This window comes from Lissotriton helveticus, chromosome 3_1 (assembly GCF_964261635.1).
Source record: "Lissotriton helveticus chromosome 3_1, aLisHel1.1, whole genome shotgun sequence".
Lineage (NCBI taxonomy): Eukaryota > Metazoa > Chordata > Amphibia > Caudata > Salamandridae > Lissotriton > Lissotriton helveticus.
In genome coordinates, this window is record NC_136061.1 from 1,031,490,441 (window position 1) to 1,031,512,460 (window position 22,020).

Genomic DNA, 22,020 nt, shown 5'->3' on the forward strand with positions numbered 1-22,020 from the left:
TCCAACGTCAGCGAGGAAGACACCATCAAGACCATGAACTCCATCCACTCCGGATCCCCATCGGACCCATGTCCCCATCGCATCTTCATCTTCACAGCCATCGCACCCCACCTCCAGAAAATCATCAACACCTCCTTCGAGGCAGCTACCTTCCCGGAGAGATGGAAACACGCTGAGATCAACGCCCTACTGAAGAAACCCAAGGCAGACCCCAAGGACCTCAAGAACTTTCGGCCCATCTCCCTGCTCCCCTTCCCGGCGAAAGTCACAGAGAAGATCGTCAACAGACAGCTGACCCGCTACCTCGAAGACAACAACATCCTAGACCCATCCCAGTCCGGCTTCCGCAACAACCACAGCACCAAGACCGCCCTCATCGCCGCCACCGACGACATCAGGATCCTGATGGACAAAGGGGAAACAGCCGCCCTCATCCTCCTGGACTTATCAGCAGCCTTCGACACGATCTGCCACCGCATCCTGACAGCACGCCTCCACGACGCCGGAATCCAAGAGAAGGCCCTGGCATGGACCACATCCTTCCTCTCCGGCAGAACCCTGAGCGTCCGCCTCCCACCCTTCCGCTCAAAGACCACCAAGATCATCTGCGGCGTCCCACAGGGATCGTCCCTCAGCCCGACGCTGTTCAATATCTACATGGCACCGCTCGCCCAGGTCGCACGACGACACAACCTCAACATCATCTCTTAAGCCGACGACACCCAGCTGATCATATCCCTCACCGAAGACCCCCTCACCGCCAAAGACAACCTCCACAGAGGAATGAAGGCCGTCGCCAAATGGATGAAGGACAGCAGGTTGAAGCTGAATTCAGGCAAGACCGATGTCCTCATCCTCGGCTCCACCCCCTCAGCCTGGGACGACTCCTGGTGGCCCACTTCGCTAGGAACACCGCCAGAACCCACTGAACACGCACGCAACCTGGGGATCATCCTCGACTCCACCCTCTCCATGACCCTGCAAGTCAACACCGTCTCCGCGTCTTGCTTCAACACCCTCCGAAAGCTTCGCAGAATCTTCCAATGGATCCCCTTCGACACGAGAAAGACCGTCACCCACGCCCTTGTCACCAGTAGACTGGACTACGGGAACGCACTCTACGCAGGAACAACAACCAAGCTCCTGGGACGACTCCAACGCATCCAGACTGATCCTCGACGCCCCACGACGCTGCCACATCACACCCCACCTGAGAGACCTGCACTGGCTCACCGTCAACAAGAGGATCACTTTCAAGCTCCTCATCCACACACACAAGGCCCTCCACGACACCGGACCTACATACCTCAACGACCGACTCAGCTTCTACACCCCCACCCGCAGCCTCCGCTCGACCAGCCCGCCCTCGCCACAACCCCTCGCATCCGGTAATCCACCGCCGGCGGCAGATCCTTCTCCTACCTCGCCGCCAAGACCTAGAACTCTCTCCCCACCCACCTACGACAGACCCAGGACCTACCGACCTTCAGAAGACTTCTCAAGACCTGGCTCTTCGATCAGTAGCAGCCCCCCCTTCCAGCGCCTTGAGACCCTCACGGTTACGTAGTGCGCTTTACAAATGTTGTATTGTATTGTATTGTTCACAGGTCAGCTATTCGGACAAGTCGGACAATCTAACTAGCTAAGCCTACCCTAGTTATACCATTTTCCAGGACAGTGTACCACCCCCCAAATGTTGCAAATGTGTGAATCCCACAATTTGATTGGTCAAAAGACGAGGAGAGGTCATCAAACCATATTGATATGAGGTAACTTTCATTCCATATTTAAATTACGTTCCCTCCCATAACTGTATTTTCCCATGCACTTTTATTCCACCCGGCAGTGAATGTATCGATATAGTACAATGTTTTAACAAATTTTTCAATTCAGCTTCCTCTGGCAGGTATGAGAGGTCAGCTTCCCATAGTTTTTCACAGTTCATGTCAGATGCTGGCACTGGTTCAATGCCATGGCTTCAATAGCTTGAGTTTAGTTGCGCAGGCGCAATTCCTCCAAAGATGGAATTCAAAAGTACATTTCAAGCCCAAATGCGATACCTGCAAAAATAGAAAAGAAACAGTCAGTTTTAGAACACGGAAATAAATGAATGCACTGTATACCACTTATCTGTTTACTATTTCCATTATTTTATTTTAACTATTGCATTAAGGTTTAGGCAGAACGAACAGCTTAGCAAAAGCAGCGATGCAAGCTTCTTGCACGTTAGACACATAACAGCCATCTTAGTTCTAGTGCGCAGCAGCAAATGTTTCCCACCAAGCGAGGTAAGACGTCATGTCACGTGAGTGTGACAGACGCATGCGCAGTAGAAAATACCGCGTAGCAGCAGCCATTTTAATGCAAGCGGATTACAGTTAGTAAAAGCACATGGAAAAGCTTCCCCTAGATTAGAAATGTCATGAAATGCAATATTAATATAACTAAACATGTTAGTTAGTACATTAATATTATTTTCGAGAGGGCTGAATACAAGCAAGTCGCTTTAGGTGCGTAACCTTGCTCCATCAATCCCCTCTTTGATGATATTTTATATCATCACAAATTAATGAAACAGATGCCAACTTTCCCATTTCTTCTAACTCAATTTCTTCAAACTTTCTGTTATGTTTCTTTTCATTATTCATGTGAAAGTTTTTCACTTTCTTGTACAACTGTCCATTCAACTCTTCTAATTCACTTTCATTAATGTTTCTCTTCTTTCCTTTCGTATTTACTGTATATGTCTTTTTATACTTGCGACATTTGCAATAAATTATTATCCTTAAAATCAACAGGGCTACTCCCACCATTGGCATCAGTATTCTACCTACAAAACTTTTTCCTACGTTAGAGAACCAACTACCTATAGAGGAGAGACCATCTGTAAGTCTCTTCCATGCACTATCAACCTCCAGTGGTTTGAGTTCTTCTTCCAAATTTGTAATATTCCTTAAATACCCCTTAATTTCAACACTTTTGTCAGGTATGTAAGTGCAACAATGTTGCGCTTCCAACATTCTGCAGACTCCGCCTTCTTTTGCCAACAATGTATCAAGAGCAAGTCGATTTTGTAAAACCATTGATCTTATCGCAACCAATTCAGTATTGATCATTAAGAATCCTCCAGCAGTGTCAGTCGATAAGCGATCCACTACTTTTGACAATTTGCAAATTCTTTCAGTATTTAGAACCACTCCCACTGTAGGTATCAATGCACTAAATATATCACCTACAATTTCTGCAAAACTAGCTCTTTTCCTACTTATTAGTCCATTAGTTTCTTCATTGCTTCCAGTGATTTTGTTTACATGATATACCTTTGGGAATACTATTCCAAAATAGCAACTCCCATACCAATGATCAGGCAATTTATAATATGCTTTGTTTCCACATATGTAATACATTCCAGGAAATACTGATTCAGTTCCATCTTTGAAACTCCAATCCCCAATTACCTTATAATTGTGTTCACATTCACTAGAACCAATGAATATATTGTTATAATAACTCGTTCTCTCCCTATGGAGACAGAGTTTCCCTTTCTTTTCAAAGTCCAACAACATAGCAGCGCGAGTCTTGCCATTTAAGGTGTACTATTTGTTTTCTGCCCATTTAGGAATCTTTCGTTTCTGTTCAGTAGCCTTTCTCTGGAAATCCTCTCTCCTTTTCTCAACTAAGTTCAAGAATAACTTTTCCTCTCAATGTAAAATGCATGTTAAATTGTTTTTGTGTGCTTCAGCTATATCTATTGTACCTATTGTTAGAAAATATTCACCCATATAACGAGTTATGTCACTTTTAGTATGTACAGGATTCAGGTTACTACGTATAGGAAGTTCAGAGAAAATCACGTCTGAATTAGAATAATAATAGTGTAAAGGTCCTTTCTTATAAAATAGACTAGCTAGAATACTACATGAAATACCATAAGTCAGGAGCAAATGAATGAAAGTAACACCCTCAGCTACAGATGTGGGTAATTTCATACACACATAACAATCACTTATTTCCATAGCTTCTACATATTTTACTAACAGTTTAGAAAATACGTTCAAGTGTGTTCTATTTCTAACTCGACTATAGTGTAATCCTTCCTCATCTGATGCTTTTAATTCAACCTTTTGCTGTCTAAAACTATCTATTCTTCCGTGTATATCTAACTTTTCTGGTGTATCTACTTTCTCATGTATGTTAGTGTTATTCTCCATGTTTCTACTCATAAAATAGGGAATAGCTACCGTCAGTCCTAGCCATACTATGAGCACTATTACTATACTACATGTCCATATTCTACAGCATGTTTTTAAGCAGTTTCTTTTTGGTTTACCATTAACAGTAATATCAGCCATTTTCTGACTAAGGAGACTTAGCCCCTCTTTGAGACTTTTTACATAATTTTTAACCTGCGAATTTTTCAAGTTGGTCTCACTTCTTCGTCTGGAGGATCATTAATCAGTTTGTCATCACTTTCATGACTTAATTCTAAGTTTTTGAAATTTTCAAGGATGACATAGGTCCATTCAGGGCCTTTGAACTTATTATTCAGTCTTTTCAGTCGTGGACTCCTCCTTCTTGGTTGCTCTGTGGAAGGCCCAGCTTGACTTGATATTTCGTTTACTTGCTCTGGTTCTTCATTTATTGTTTTAAGGCGAAATTTTTATCTTTTGACAAAACCAGGCCACTTATCTCCTTTTCTGAGTTTTTTAGTTGGCACTGTGCTTTGATTTTCTTCAATTGCTCTTTTATTTTCATTTAGTTGTGGCACAATTTGTTCATTTTCGTCACCTGTATCCCTCTCTATCTGACTTGGTCCAGGTCTTATTTCTGTTTCTTCTGCCTGGATGCTAATCTGGCCTTGTTCAGGAGTGTGCTGAATTTGACTTTGATTTTGTTCACCTTCTTCTTCCTGAACACGTTTTTCTACAGCTATCTGGTTCTGCTCAGGTATCTCAATCTCTTGTTTTTCTTCTTCCAGAGCCTTCGCCCTATTACCTATCTGTCCCTTCTCAGACTCAGGAACTGTGACAGGTATCTGGAATGTCTGAGTATATTGATCTCTCCTTATCTGTTCCTCCTCAGCATTACCATTGGCTTTCTTTTCTGTAATCTGAGTACGTTCTTCGATTCCTGACTCATCCTCACTATCACTCTGTCTATCTAAATAGGTCTGACTTCTGGTTCTCACAAAATCTGTAGGAATATCAATCACTGGAATCCATTCATCCTGACTGGTGCTCGGTTGTTCATCATCAACTACTTTGGAATCACTTTCTTGAGACTCCTCAGCTGTACAACCTTCAGCTTCAGTTTCATCAGGTTCGGTCACTCTTTTGGTGTGACTCGCATGGATCAAATTTGGAATTCCCTTGCACTTTACAGCTGTGGTGGTGACCAATATCACTTGTTGTGGCCTCCCCACCTTGGAGCTAGGCAAGATTTTTGAGTATGTTTTTTATCACAACCCAGTCACCTGGAATCAGATCATGTGCTGGAGTTGATTGGCGACAGCGTCTTCTCCAACCTGGAGAGAGATAGAACGCACTTGGTCAGCCAGTTCTTTGCAGTACCCTAGTACTAAGTCATCAGATATATTTACCAGCTTGTGTCCTGGCACCTATGCCTGCCTCATTGCTCTTCCCATGAGTATCTCATGGGGATTCAAGCCTGTGTTTCTGTATGGAAGGCTTCCGAGTCCCATCGGAACAAGAGGTAAAGCATCAGGCCAATCTAATCGAGTAGATTCATATACATTTCCCAATCTTGACTTGATTGTGCCATTCAGTGGTTCTACCACTCCAGAAGCCTCTAGGCGGTATGCACAGTGCAGCCTTTGTTCAATATTAAATGCTTCACAGACTAGACCAATTATTTCATTATTAAAATGACTTCCTTGGACTGATTCAATTGTTACTGGAAAACCGAAACGTGGAATGAGCTCTCTGAGTAGGAGTTTTGCTACAGTAATGCTATCGTTTCTGCGAGTTGGGTAAGCTTCCAACCATTTTGAAAACAGGCAGACAATGACAAGGACGTACTTCAGTCCTCTGCAAGGGGGTAACTGAATAAAATCAATCTGAAGTCGGATAAAAGGACCCTCTGCCTTTCCAATCTTTCCTGGTAACACTACAGTTTTCTTCCCAGGATTCATTTGCTGACAAATTAAGCACCTATGGCAAAGACTCTCTGCTACGTTCCTGAACTTTGCATTAAACCAACTTTGTCTGAACAATCTAGTCATGGCATCTCTCCCTAGATGAGAATCACCATGATACATCCTAGCCATAGGAGCAAGCATACAGTCTGGTAACACAGGCCTACCATCAAGGTAAACAATGACACCATCTTCAGCCCTTCTCTGACAACCTATTTTTGCCCACTCTTCCTTTTCCTTCTGTTCTGCATCATTTTGCAAATCTCTCACTTCTTCCCATGTTTTCCCTCTTCCAAGCAGCATAAGTTGGCACCGGTTTCCATTTGTTTCAATTTTCTTGTTTATTGCTTTTTTATTTTTGGCACAATATTGGGCTAATTGGTCAGCATATCGGTTACCTGCTGTCACTCTGTCATTGCGAGATTGGTGAGCAGCACACTTGACCACAGCCACTGTTTCTGGTAATTGGATTGCTTTTAGCAAGTCTTTCACATAATTTCCATTTTTAATAGGAGTGCCTGATGAAGTCAGAAACTCCCTTTGCATTCAGAGTTGGCCAAAGTCATGCACAACCCCATAGCCATACTGGCTATCAGTATAAATGGTCACTTTTACTTTTTTTCCAAATTTGCAAGCCTTTGCCAATGCAATTAATTCAGCTGCTTGTGCAGACTTGACTCCAGGTAAATAGGATGCTTCAACTGGACCCCATAGAGTACACACGGCATAAGCAGCACTCAAACCTCCTTCCTCATGTCGCATACATGAACCATCTACAAATAGCTCATGTTCTGAGTTTATTAATGGCTCTTCTCTTATATCCGGGCGAGGATTAGTACAATATTCTGTAAGGTCAATACAATTATGTTCAATTTCATTTTTGACTCCTGCAAAATTTGAATTAGGCAATAACGTTTCTGGGTTCAGAATATTACACCTAGCAATAGTCATGTTTTCTGCACCTAAAAGAATTTGCTCATACTTAGTCCGCCGACTAGGAGTTAGATACTGAATTTTAGTTCTGGTCAACAAAATCACAACTGCATGTGGGACATACACGGTTACTGGATGTCCCATAATAATGGACTCACCTTGCTCAAGACTTATGCAAGTTGCTGCTACTGATTTCAGACATCCTGGCAATGCAGCTGCCACTGAATCCAGTATTGAAGAAAAATATGCAACAGGGCGTCTCATCAGACCATGGGACTGGGTCAGAACTGAAAGAGCACAATTATCTTGTGTATCACTAAACAATGCAAAACCTTTTGAATAGTCAGGCATCCCTAATGCTGGAGCGGAACATAGACAATCTCGTAATTTTAGGAAAGATGACATGCTTTCATCATCCCGTTCTATTGGGTCTTTCGCTCTTTTCTATGAATGGTTTTGCTAGGACTGCAAATCCCACAATCCATTGCCTGCAATAACCTACAACTCCAAGAAACATTCTGATTTCTCTCTGTGTTTGAGGTAGATCCATGTTTTGAATTATTCTGATTCTTTCTGAGGTAACCCTTCTGACACCTCTTTCTATCTGGTGCCCCAGATATTTCACTGATGTAGTACAAAATTGCAGTTTTTCAGGTGATACGTTGTGTCCTCCTTCACCTAAATGATTCAATAGTGGTATCAACAACACAGTCATTTCGAGTTTTAGACGCCACCAGTAGGTCGTCTATATACTGCACCAGGACTGATTGTCCGGGCAATATCAAAGATTCAAGACACTTTTTCAAGATCTGATTAAAGATCGATGGGCTTTCTGTGCACCCCTGAGGGACACGATTCCAAGCGTAGATGTGGTCGTCAAATTTGAACGAGAAAAGATATTTGCTATCTGGATCTAATGGTATGGAGAAATATGCATGACACAAATCTATTACAGTAAACCAGACTGCTGCCCACGGTATTTGATACAAAATCACAGCTGGGTTTGGCACAACTGGACAACATGGGACAACAATTTTATTAATTTTGCTGAGGCCTTGTACGACCCTGTACTTTCCGCTCGGTTTCTTTATGACAATTATGGGTGAATTACATGGACTGCTCATTATTTCCTGCAAAATGCCTGCTTAAACTAGACGCTTTGTTTCTAGTGCAACTCCTGCTTTTATTTCTGGGCTCATTTTGTACTGCCGAATATTTGGGTAAACTGCACCTTCTTTTATTGTCACTTTTATTGGATCGACATTTGCCATTAATCCTACATCCTTTCCTGTGAAATCCGACACATTAGGATTTACCGTATGTTGTAACTCTTTTGGCAACTCTTCTAAAGTCAACTTTTTATTTTTAGTTCCTTGTTTGGCTAACATTAATTTATAAACTCCATTTTCATCTGGGGTTTGAATTTCAACACCATTTAGTGTGCAAAAGATGGTGCAATTCATTTTGCACAGCAAATCTCTACCTAACAGGTTTACTGGACTGGAGTCGCACACAACAAACTTGTGCATTTCTTTAAAATTGCCTATTCTGACTTCCATTGGTTCTGTAACTGGGGTACTAATCTGTTTATTAGAAACGCCCACTACTTGGATCGCTTGTCTCGAGAGGGGTATGGTTGGAACGTCTGCTGTTCTCACAGTAGAGTGGGTAGCACCAGTATCCAACAGAAAGGTAACATTATTTCCTTCAACCTTTCCTTCAATGTATGGACCTGACTGATCTACCGGTAAGGATGCGCCAAGTACGCACTCCTCGTCCTCCCCTCTCAGGCACCGTCAGAAACAGTCTTAATCAAAATATGTGTCACTCAAAAGAAATTGGGGTGTCACTGTGTCCCTTTTACCACTTCCCTCCCAATTTGTGGTATCCACACTGTATGCAGTTTGACTCCCAGGATTTGGCATAGGCGCCAGTGGTAACTGGTACTGTATTACCTGTTGTTGCTGTTTTCTCAATACCTCATTCTGCGTCTGTGAATTCAAATTGTTAGCTTGCATGTTATTATTCAATACAGCCTTACACTCGTTTCTCCAATGCCCCAATTTTCCGCACCCATGACAAGGAAATTTCTTTTTAGCCTCGTCTTGGTTAAACTTTCCTCTAGATTTACCCCCACTTCCATCTCCTTGGGTCTGAATATTTTTCATTTGGACCTCATGTTGCTCTGCTAGTTTTGTGCCCACATTACTTTCTCTTCTAAATTCTTTTGTTTATTGTCTATCTCATCTCCACAGTATTTTGCATATTTTTATATTTCATCAATGGGTTTGTTCTGCCAACAAATCTTATGATCTTTAATCATTTGCAAGATTTCTGGCTTTAGTCCTAACACAAAACTATATATAAAATGAGTCATGTCTTCTGTATCAATGGTTTCCAATCCACTATACTGTTTAAATACCTGTAAAAGGCGTTCGTAATATGCATGTACAGATTCATCTTTATTCTGAATAGTGCTGTCTATTCTAGCCCAATCTGTTTCTTTAGGGGGTACTTTTCCTTTCACGTATAGTATTACTTTATTATATTTTTTCATCACATCGTCTGATGGGGCTCCTGTTTTTGGGTCTCTAGGGTACTCATCATTAGGCCAATCAACTGCTATTTTGCACTCTGTCCATAAATCTACAGGGACAACAATATCAAATAATCCATCCAAATCTTTTAGCAACACTTTTGAAACCTTTACAAATCTTTCAACGTGCCTGTACCACTCTACTGGTTTCTCTCTGAGTTTTGGAAAATCATTCGTAAATGATAAAATATCCTGTCGGGACCATGGGACGTGCACATAACCTCCTCCTGGCACTTCTCTCATTGGGCACAACTTTTCTACTTTTTCCGGTTCTTTCAATATCTATTCGGATACAGTGTTTTTCGCTTGAGCTTCTTCCTTTTTCTTTATCCATCTAGCTTTCCATCTGTCTAAATCAGCACATTTCATTTGCCAAACTCGATAATTTTTCATGTAATGTTTTTGTATTTCGGGTGATATTTCGACATATAAACAACAATTCATCTTCATTTAATGCATTTAATCTGTCTAACCCCACCTTTCCAGCAAGCAATTATTCCAATTCAACTCTAAATTTAAAAATATCCAATGTCTTTGGTTGTGATTTTGGCTTTTCTATTTCTCTGGACCATCTCTCAATTTCTTCCGGAGTAACTACGGTAGTACTTCTTGTACCTGATGATGTTTCCATTTGTACCACTCTAGAACTTACAGGGGTAGTTTTCCTAGCTGAGCTACTTACCGGTTTTCTTATAGGTAAAGCCATCAGAGAAATTTCTGGCTCACATTCACTTGCTTAATCATCCACTATTAATGTTTCTTTTCTTGGCTGCACTACAGATGTAGTCAGAACGGGAGGCATAGAAGTAGTCTGTTTATCTCCGTATTAGGGAACAACAGGACCTATGGTCACTGGAATCGTTAAGGCTTCGGGACTTGTATTTAACTGTGTAATTTTCTGAATTAACTCGCTTCTCTGTTTATTTATGGCTCTCATTCTTTCTCTTGCAACACTTTTTCTAACGAGGTTTCATGCACAACTTGCGGAACTAAAGGTGGCTTTAAGAACAGTGCACTAGGATTAACTTGATTTGGCTCCTTATTATAGGGTGGTGGATTTTTCATTAACAAATCCTCTAAGTAATCATCTTCTGGATCAATACTTGTCATTACATTTTTAGTTTTCTCAGTACTTTTACTCCCAGTTTGTTCCTCTAAGGCTCGGACAGGATATAATCCTTCCACTAGCATGGACTGCCTCCATTGCTTCATTTGCTTATCTCTTGTCTCTTTGGGAAATCTGGGATAAAATTTACTCCAATTTTTATCACTTCTGGGTCTATCTCGTTCAAAAGCCTCAGTTTCCCATTCCTCTAATGCTTCATACTGGGTTAATCTAGGTCTAGGATCTAATTCATTCATGCGTGTTCACAAATTGTACAAAACTCTACTATTGAAGGTACCATTTTCTGGAAATGCCAAAACACCATCATATTTTGTGTACTCCATCCAGTTCTCTAACCACACACAAGTATGATAGCCCCTTTCAACCATCATGTATGATGCGGGCGTATTCGGTGGTGGAATATTAATAATTCCTTCTCTGGTTTTAATCGGTTTATCCTTTTTAAAGAAATGTTAAACTTTCTTAATGAACGACATTTTTCTTTTATCTCCGTACATGATATAAGGTCTTCCTCTAATGTATTGTTCTTGTGCAAAAACCAAAGTACCTCCTATCGGGTCTATTTCCTATTATTGCTGGGTCTAAATTCCACATGTAATTTTATGCCGCTTTTAATTTGCAAAGACACTCGTTTGTTTACTAATAGACTTCCAAAACCAGCATGTTTCTTAATTCTCAATGACCAATCAGCAATTAGAATTCAAGTAAATCCAACCAATAATTGCGGGGCTTTTCCCATGAGTCGATTTCTCACGCTCCTGTACTCACCCCTCCTTTACAGTATTACCTCAGCTACACACCCGCTGTCTCAAGCAATACCAGCGCGGCTCTAAGTGACGTCAGCGCAGCTCCTGTAATTGACTCCCTCTTTTGCAAGTTAATACGAAAGCTTACTTCTATTCACTTCTAAATGCTCATTAATTAACAACGTAAACACATTCGCCACTGTGCCTGAGTGAGTAATTCAAAGGAAAGATGATTTGCACTTACTGCGAGTAATTCCCTTCCGTTTACTCTTCATACACCACAAGTAGATCCCTCCCGTCTACCTTTCACACAAGCATCGGTGAACCTGTTACTCCCTCGGACTTACCCTTTCTAGGTGATATAAGGCCAAAGTTTCACCAGCGAACCCCTTTGCTGTCAATCAAGCTCAGAAGAACCTGTTACTCCTTCAGTGTGAACTCTTTGCTATCAATTATTCACACATTTATACAGAAAGTCCCTAAATAGTGCTTCCGGTTTTACCTAACCATGCACTTACTTCCACAGGCAAGTGACCTCCCTGCAGTGTGGCTTCCATTTACCATCCGCTATTCTGCCCCCGGGGATTCCAAAACAAACATATAACAGGTACAAACAAGTTTGGTTAATACATAAAAATCAATATATTTTAAAATGCAATTCAATAAACCAACTAACTACAACTAACTACTTATCTTTAACTGAACCCTAACCATACTGCTGCTACCAAATAAACTGATAGTGCGCAGGCTCACCTGCTCGTTTTACCATACTCACCTGGGCCCATAAAACTATATACACAATGAACAGGTAAACCTACACTCAATCAATTTTTGTTTAAGCATTCAGGACCTATACCATTTGACTTACCAATTCAAATCACCGGTACCTAAAGTCCTAACGGATCAAGGGTGTTAGCATGATAGGCAATAAATAATATTTGCACTCATTGAATAACCACAGACTTGGGAAAAGTTTTAACTCTTTATGTAAATTTTAAATGTCAATGTTCAAAAACTATATTAATCGGAAAACATGATCAATCAACAGGAATTTTGATTAAGCAAAAAAAAGAACTTTTGTTTAAGCATTTGGAAACAAAGGAAGGGTAGAAAAGGGAAAAACAGTACAAAGACAACCCCACATTAATTATAGTTACCTAGAATGGTGTGAAGACCAACCCTTGCCACGGGCTGGGTCAAATGACAGAAACCCCACAGTGCAGGTGCCAACAGGTAAGAACAGGTGCAGACCAGAATCAGGACAGGTACGGACCAAGTTGAATCAGGACAGGAGCACCACAGGTTAAGACCGGCACCCACAGCTAAAGTTCAAAACGCCAGCGTTGTAAACCCTCTCTGCAGCTAACAGCCAGAACCCCGATTGGGTTATCGAACTCCTTCCAAAACCCCAATTGGGTTATCGAATCTTCTGACAGAGTGCTTTGCCAGCACCTCTGTTCCCGATCACCTATTGAGTGCGTTGGGTCAGAGACAGGTCAGCTATTCGGACAAGTCGGACAATCTAACTAGCTAAGCCTACCATAGTTATACCATTTTCCAGGACAGTGTACCACCCCCCAAATGTTGCAAATGTGTGAATCCCACAGTTTGATTGGTCAAAAGACGAGGAGAGGTCATCACACCATATTGATATGAGGTAACTTTCATTCCATATTTAAATTACGTTCCCTCCCATAACTTTATTTTCCCATGCACTTTTATTCCACCCGGCAGTGAATGTATCGATATAGTACAATGTTTTAACACATTTTTCAATTCAGCTTCCTCTGGCAGGGTTGAGAGGTCAGCAAAAAACAAAAAATAAAAAAAATAAAATAAAAACTTTGGTTTTTCTTTGTTCACCAAGAACCAGACAAACCAAGAGGCAAACACTGAGCAGCATCTTGCAATGGTTTTTTATTGTGTACCGGGTCTATAGCAATTTATTTGGAAAAATATAAACAGGGAAAAATCGGTATGAATGTCACTTATGTATTTCTGAAATGGGAACGAGACATAGAGTTTAGAAACAGTAGCTATTTACACATCTACAAAATTGTGGGTACCCATGCCAGCATGTGAATTACAGGTCATTATTCTAAGTGACTTCTTTTTTACACATTGTCTTACATTTGGGAGGCAGAAATGCATTGAAAGTCAATAGGTAATAACAGTTGCTCCACAATATTGTGTTCCTCAAAGTCTCCCGATAAAAATGATACCTCACTTGTGTGGGTAGGTGTAGTGGCCACGACAGGAAACGGGCCAAAAAGCAACGTGGACACACCACATTTTCACAGTGAAACTGACCCTTTTTTTGCAAAGTGCCTAGCTGTAGGTTTTGAACCCTAGCTCTGCCGGCACCTAGGGAAAACTAGCAAACCTATACATTTTTTAAAAATAGACACCCATGGGAAGGCCGGATGGGGTGAATTGTCTAGCTCTCCCCAGGTTTTGTTACCCAGAATCCTTTGCAAACCTCAAAATTTGTAAAAAAAAACTAATTTTCCTCACATTTCTGTGGTGGAAAGTTCTAGAATCTGCGTGGATCCACAAAATTCTACCTACCCGGCATTCCCCAAAGTCTTCCAAGAAAAATGGTACCTCACTTTTGTGGGTAGGCCTAGTGCCCACAACAGGTAACGGCCCAAAACGCAAAGTGGACACACCACATTTTCACAGTGAAAACTGACCCTTTATTTTGCAAAGTGTCTAGGTGTAGATTTGGAACCCTAACTTTGCCTGCACATAAGGAAACCTAGCAAAACTATACATTTTTGAAAACTAGACACCAAAAACTCATGTGACCCCCCTTTCAAAAGCAGGTCATTTTCGGATACATAGGGGGCATCTGCCTATTTGGTCACGGGGTCAGCAGCCATCTAGGGAAACCTACCAAACCACACATTTCTGAAACCTAGAGAGCCAGGGGAGTCCAGGGAGGTATGGCTTGCTTGAATCCCCCAGCGTTTCCCTACATAGAATCCTCAGCAAACCTCAAATTTAGCTGAAAAAATCACTTTTTTCTCAAATTTCTGTGTGGCAACGTTCTGGAATGTACGTAGATCCACAAATTTCCTACCACCCAGCATTCCCCAGGTCTCTCGATAAAAATGATACCACACTCGTGTGAGTGGGTCAAGTACCTGCGACAGGCAAGGGCCCAAAACGTATTGAGGAGACATCAAAATTACCTATCACGAAATAACCTGATTTTGCAAGGGGGGGGTCACCTGGTTTTTTGGCCCCGGGCTCAGCTTCCAACTTGGGAAACTACCAAACCCACACATTTCCGCAAACTAGATACCCAGGGGAGTCCAGCGAGGTCTGGCTTGCGTGGATCCGTCAACGTATTCTTACCCAGAATGTCCCGCAAACCTCAAATTTAGATGAAAAAACACTTTTTTCTAAACTCTCTGTGTGGGAAAGTCCTGAAATGCACATGGATCCACAGATTTCCTAAAAACAAACTATATTTATCTGTAAGTCTGACCCGTTACACAGCGCCAAAAGGCGTTTACAACACAAGTACTACACAGGGAAATCCTAATGGAGCATTCCGGGCATAAAAGTCTGACCAAAGGAAGGCTGATAAAACGTAGGTTTATTCCATAAGAAGATCCCATCCATCAAGATACAGGTTACAATCCCAACTGAAGTACAATCGATCCATAACAATTCTTAATGACATGCATAGCATTCCAAAATAACATACATGTGTTCCTGACTAAGCAGATGTCATTTAAAGAGGCACACTACAAACCTCCCTCCCGTAGCCAAAACAAAATTAAAACTTGAAGATACATTTAAATATAATCTGTTAAATAACCAGGACGTTTGATTGTCCTAGAAGAGCAACTAATGTTTTTTAATACTTTACCATTTTTATTCATTTTCTTAAACGCCACAACAGGAGTAGAACTTGCATTGTCAAGATTTGCATCCAATCTTTCTTTGACCACCACAACTCTGTTTAAATTCCTAATGCGATGATCTTGGGTTTTAATGGCATTCTTAAAAGTTTTGATAACTAAAAGAGGTTTACTAAATTTAGAAACAGAGTTACCTTCCAGACCAGGCCTCTTAATCATGACCCAATCTCCAACTTCCACCACTGTTTTTTTAACACCATTCTTTATGTCAAAATAAGATTTTCTTTCACTAGCTTTCACGTCTTCCCTTGATTTTATGTCATTATCTTCACACACTCCTCCTTTACCTTTAGCTAACTCTTTGACATTGACCCAAGAAGGCTCCAAAAACGTGTTAGGTACTCTACCACGAAATAATATAAAAGGTGTTTTCCCCATGGTACCATGAGGAGACATTCTATACTCCTCCACTTTCTTTAAAATTTCACCTTTCCAATCTAAAGATAATGACTTTGCCAAGGTGATAGTTTCCTTAAGTACTCTATTAAATCTCTCAACCATTCTGTTGGATTCTGGGTGATATAGAGCACAAGTTTTATGAAAGATGCCTCTCACACTTAAAAATTCTTCCATTTCTCTAGGCGTAAGCTGAACGCCACTGTCCGTTAAAATAGATAAAGGCAAACCCTCATTTGAAAATACTTCTTTCAAACATTTAATTACATTAGCAGAGTCAATTGTAGACAAAACAAACTTCTGGGCAACGAGAATACATATCAATTATTACTAAAAGATATGTTTGTATGCCCCCATGATGAATTGGACCTAATATGTCAAAGGCAATGTCCTGCCAATGATGAGAGGGACGCTTTCTTACGATCATGGGTTGCACTCGTGGACATTTGGATTTATCACTTAACATACATGGCACACAATCCCGCACCACAAGCTCTACTAACTTGTCCATACCAGGCCACCAATACGACATGCGCAACCTTTCTTTGCATTTGGTAAGACCAGCATGAGTTGCGTGAACCAGATCCACTAATTAATTCCTGAAACTATACGGAGGAATTAGCCTTGTGCCACGAAACAATAGCCCATCTTCAACAGACAATTCATTTCGTACAAACCAAAATGGTATCATAGAGTCAGAACCAACCTTACTGTTAGTCTACCCTTTTTGAACCAACACCATCACTTCTGTCAAAACCGAATCATTGGCCAACTCCTCCAACCACATTCTCTCAGAAATTATTTCACGATCTGCCACACACACACACATTCACTTGTATCATCATAATCTTCACACTCTGTGGATTCACTGGGAACAAGACGTGATAATACATCAGCGACACCATTGTCAATTCCAGGAATATATCGCAACTAAAAACTATATTCTTGCAAACCAATGACCAATTTGGTGATTCTGATAGAGATTAGTTCAAGACCCTTCCTGTTGAAAATTTCCACTAATGGCTTATGGTCAGTGCGTACTTTAAAATTAATACCCCATAGGAATTTCTTTAATTTTTTAATTATGCCCAAAAGACCGCTAGAGATTCCCTTTCCAATACCGAATATGTAGTTTCGGGATCTCTCAAACTTCTAGAAAGAAATATGACTGTTTGCACACCAGATGGCCCATGCTGTTACAGAATAGCCCCTACACCTTTCTCACTAGCGTCTGTAACTAGAATGGGTTTAATGGTGGGATCAAAGCTCTTGAGAGAGGGAGCAGAACTCAATTTCTCATTGACACTTTTGAATTCACCTTCACCTAGCACTGACCATTCAAAGTCCATCCCTTTACATAATAATGACCTCATATTCACTGTCGAATCAGCAAAACACTTCACAAATTTGGCATAATATTCCACCATACCAAGGAACTTTAATAACTCACTCTTATTGCTGGGAGGACTCATATTGTGAATAGTATTAATCAATTCACTTTCGGTTTAACTCCATCGCCAGAGATATTGTGACCTAAATAGTCTAATGACTCAGCTCTGAACTTACACTTCTCCATTTTTATAGTAAGATTACACTCACACAACCTTTTTAACACCATTCCTAAACGAGCATCATGTTGCTCCACATCATCACCAAAAATGATAATATCGTCTTGATATATGAATATCCCATGTGTGTCTCTAAGTACATTTTCCATTTCCAGTTGAAAAACAGAGGAAGCGGATTCTAATTCAAAAGGCATTTTAATGAATCTAAACATGCCAAAAGGTGTTATAAAAGACGTAAAATCCCTGCATGATTCCTCTAATTCAACCTGATGATAAGCAGAGGTTAAGTCTAAAGTGCTAAGCACGTTTGCTCCCCCTAGTAAAGCTAACAATTCAGTGATATTAGGCAAGGGATATCGATCAGCAATCACACTTTTATTTAGTTTCAAATCAATGCAGAGACGCAAATCTCTATTGGGTTTTTGAGCTGCGACCACCGGGGCCAACCATTCGGTTCCCTCAACCTCTTCAATAATTCCAGAACTCTTGAGTTTAACATTCTCTTTCTGCATGTCATTCCTCACTGATAAAGGTACATTTCGTACTTTGCAACATACTGGAACGGAACCTTCCTTCAATTTAATTTTGTGTTGATAGCCTTTCAAGCAACCCAACTCATTTTTTAAAACACCTGGAAATTCATTCTTAATATTTTGTAGAAATTCGTTTTTATCAGGTTTCATCACAGAAGACACTTTATCTCTAATTTGGATTGGAGGATTTGCGTTTGGATCAAGAAATACACCTAAATCCCCTTGATGTATCCAACTAATAATACTATCACCTTTTCTTGATACATGAATCTTTCCAGACCAATCAATCAATCAATCATGGACATTTATAGAGCGCACTACTTACCCGGAGGTACTCAATCAACCCACTAAAGTATCCATGTAATTTTATGGGCTCACCTCCATAGGCCAAAGGAGTGATGTCAGGCTTTATAAGTAAAACTTTATCTTTCAGTTTAGATTGATAAAAATCATTTGATACAATGGTGATTTTAGCACCAGAATCAAATAAAAACATGAGTAGTTTCCCCTTCAACAGGAATATTGTCAAAAGAGCATGATTTCTTATTAATTTAATTCAGAACTTGAATAACAATTAATCCACATTCAAAATCATCATCACGCACCACATTTTCTTCAGTTTCATAAACTTTAACAGTTTTGACCTTTGGTAATAACTTACTTTTGCACATGGAAACAGAATGGTCTTTTCTTTTACAGCTCGTGCAAGTTTGCTTCAAAGCAGGACACCTCTAATCATTAGCAAGATGACCCACTTTAACACATCTGTAACACTTCTGCTGTTCAAGAAATTTACCCTTGTGATCATCTTTAATCATTGGAACAACAGTTTTACTTTTTTAAACTCTAATATGATTTTCATCCTTAACTTCTTGTACTTTACATCTTTCCCAATTTTTTTTTATAACCTCAACACATTTCAAGGAATGTTCTATTCTTTTAGCTACAGTGAGAACCTCATCTCAAGTGGGTTCATCACGTAACCACAGTTCTTCCCTAACCTTTTCAATGTTGCACTTAAACATAAACCGATCACAAATAAGTTCGTCACTTATATTTTCAAATTTGCATGAAGAGGCAAGCTTTCGTAAATCAGTTATATAACGTTCAATAGTTTCCTCCTCTCTTTGCGTTCTCTTTGCAAAGTGGCATCTCTCTAAGATTGTACTTATTTTGGATAAATAGTGTTTATCTAACTTTTGTATACATATCTCATAATCATTTAAATCCCTCGCTTCTACAGAAGGCAAATCAGGTAAATGGTCAAACACATCCGGACCCTCTGAGCCCAAACAATGAAGAAGTAACAACGACTTTCTTTCAGCACTAAGTGATGGACCACACACTCTGGAATACCTCTCAAATACTACTTTCCATTTTTTCCATTGGATAGGTGGAACTCCAGGACTAGTAAGGAAGAAAGGCTCTGCAGTGAGGATTTGCATTTTAACAGCAAAATTAAACAATGAGTAACTATATACTTAAACTTACACAAACAAGTGCTGAAAGGAAAATTTGAAAAATCTATCTCAGATAGATATTACAACTTATATCACTAAATTATGTTATCCAACAATGTTGCACAATATGCATATAATTTTCAGCAAGAAAACCCCCAGTCAAGAGATCATATTTGTGTGCATATCACAGTCAAAGTGACACGCAATCCGCTCAAAATGTAATCTCCGTAAATATACAGAATGTTGATGAGAAATGAAAGAAATAATAAAATAAATCTTATCTCTTGAAATGTGGTTGTCACTGGAAGCACAATAGTAAATGGTGTGCGTGTCACCGGCTGAACATGCTTACATTTTCTCTTTTTGTTCGCACTTCAAGCGCAAATTTATATTTGTTGAGCGCCGTCAATCTTCTGCCGTGCTTCTAGTGGGGTTGCTAGGTGACAACAAATACACAAACAGCCCTCAAAATGGAGGACATGTACTTTCACGCTGCACGTACTGACGTGAAGGACGGAGCATACACTGAAGGGAGATGACGCATCAACGAAGAGAATGCTCCTCAGAAGACAATCCCTGTTCCATTTGTAGCTTCGGTAAGTTTATTTTCAAAACTCACCGTTTGACTCGTTGCTGGCTTAACGTATGTTAAACTTTGAAACATGCGATACAAGTCCAGAGTTTTGGAGTTAAATTCGAGCGTTTAAAATTGGACCGTCATGTAGGCACAGTACACTACATCAAAATGAAACACTCTACCAGCGCTGTCCCAAACGATGTCGAAACGGCAAGTCCAAATTCACGATAGCCAAATCCAGAATTTCCATTAAATATTCTACAAAAGGCTGTCTCAATTTACGTTGAAACAGCAAGCCTAAAGCCACAATAGCTAAATTCAGAATATCCGTTCCAAATGCGAAAATATTAAATTCTGCCACATCAAACATAGTAACTCCCAGGTTATAGTAACGATCTTAAGGCCCACCACGTTAACCAAAACCTGTACTGTTGAGTCAAGGTTGGGTTAACTCACAATTAGGGATGAGCCCGCATCAATTCAACAAACTCCCAACCCCAACCCCACGCCCTGAGCTGTGGCCAGGTGAAGTGAGGGCTCTTAATCATACATTACGGGTAAGTTCACAGTTTTTGTAATTTTTTCTGACTACTACTTTAAAAAGGTTGAGGTAATGAGAACATTTGACTTATTCCTGGTTACACCACAAGTAATTAATTTTGTGTATCTCCTTTCTACACAGGTTTTGATCACTGCACCATGTTCCTCGAGATGAGACGATTGATGAGATTGGCTGTATCTGTTGTATATTTTCAGTTACACCGTTTTTCACTTTCTCCACTTATTACGCAGTAGCTTACACTTTTATGTCCTGAGGAAGACTAGACACACTTTAGGTCAAGATAGCTGAAACATGTAGACCGACCCTCTAACTAGATAGTTGCAGTTATTTTTTCAAAGCTGCTTTAGCACTGTTTTTAATCCTGACATCAGGAGATACGTAATAAAGTCTTTTTCTCCTGGTATTTAGTTTTTACCACAAGTCTCACTACACTCTTTTTCATTTTTGCACTGCTCCTATCACTTAGTAACAGAATTTCAGCTTCTCATCGGGTGGATTTAGTATATCCTAGTAAACACTGAAAATATCCCTGCACACCTCCCTCACAGTGAGGGGGGTGTAGCCCCTGGCTGTACTAGGAGTTACAGCTGGGAGGAGACCCCATATGATGAAGCATGTCACCTCGGTGAGTGATGGGATTCCGTCCTTTAATTAGGCTTTCCCTGAGTAGTACTAGGTACTATACTATCTGCTTTTGGTGCTGTGTAACGGGTCAGACCCACAGATAATTATAGTTTGTTTATAAGTTATAGGGGGATAGTATCTGTGCTGGTCTCTACATTTTTCCTTGGACCCTCCAATCCCATTTTGTCTCTTTTTTACACAAATTTCCTACAACCCAGCGTTCCCTCAGATCTCCTGATAAAAATGATACCTCACTCGTGTGGGTGGGTGAGGTATCATTTTACTCGGGACACTAAGGAGAATGCTGTGGGGTAGGACATTTGTGCCGGCATGGTGATTCCACACAAAAATATGTGGAAAATGTGTTTTTGAAGCTAAATTTGAGGTTTGCTGGGGATTACAGGTAGGGAAACATGGAGGATCCACGCAAGCCAGACCTTATTGGACTCCCCAGGGTGTCTAGTTTTCAGATATGTGTGGGTTTGGTAGGTTTCCCTAGATGGGAGTGAGCCTGGGGCCAAAAAACCAGGTGCCCCCCTCAAAACCAGGTAGTTTTGTTATAGTTAATTTTAAGGTCACCACAGTACGATTTGGGTCATTTCCTGTTGCAGCCACTATGCCTACCCACACAAGTGAGGTACCATTTTTATCGAGAGACCTGGGGGAAACCTGGGTGGTAGGAAATTTGTGTCAGCCTGGTGATCCTACAACTTACCCACACAGAAATGTGAGAAAAATTAATTTTTTCAACAAAATGTGAGGTTTGCAGGGGATTCTAGGAAGGGAAATGTTGGGGGACCATGCAAGCAATAC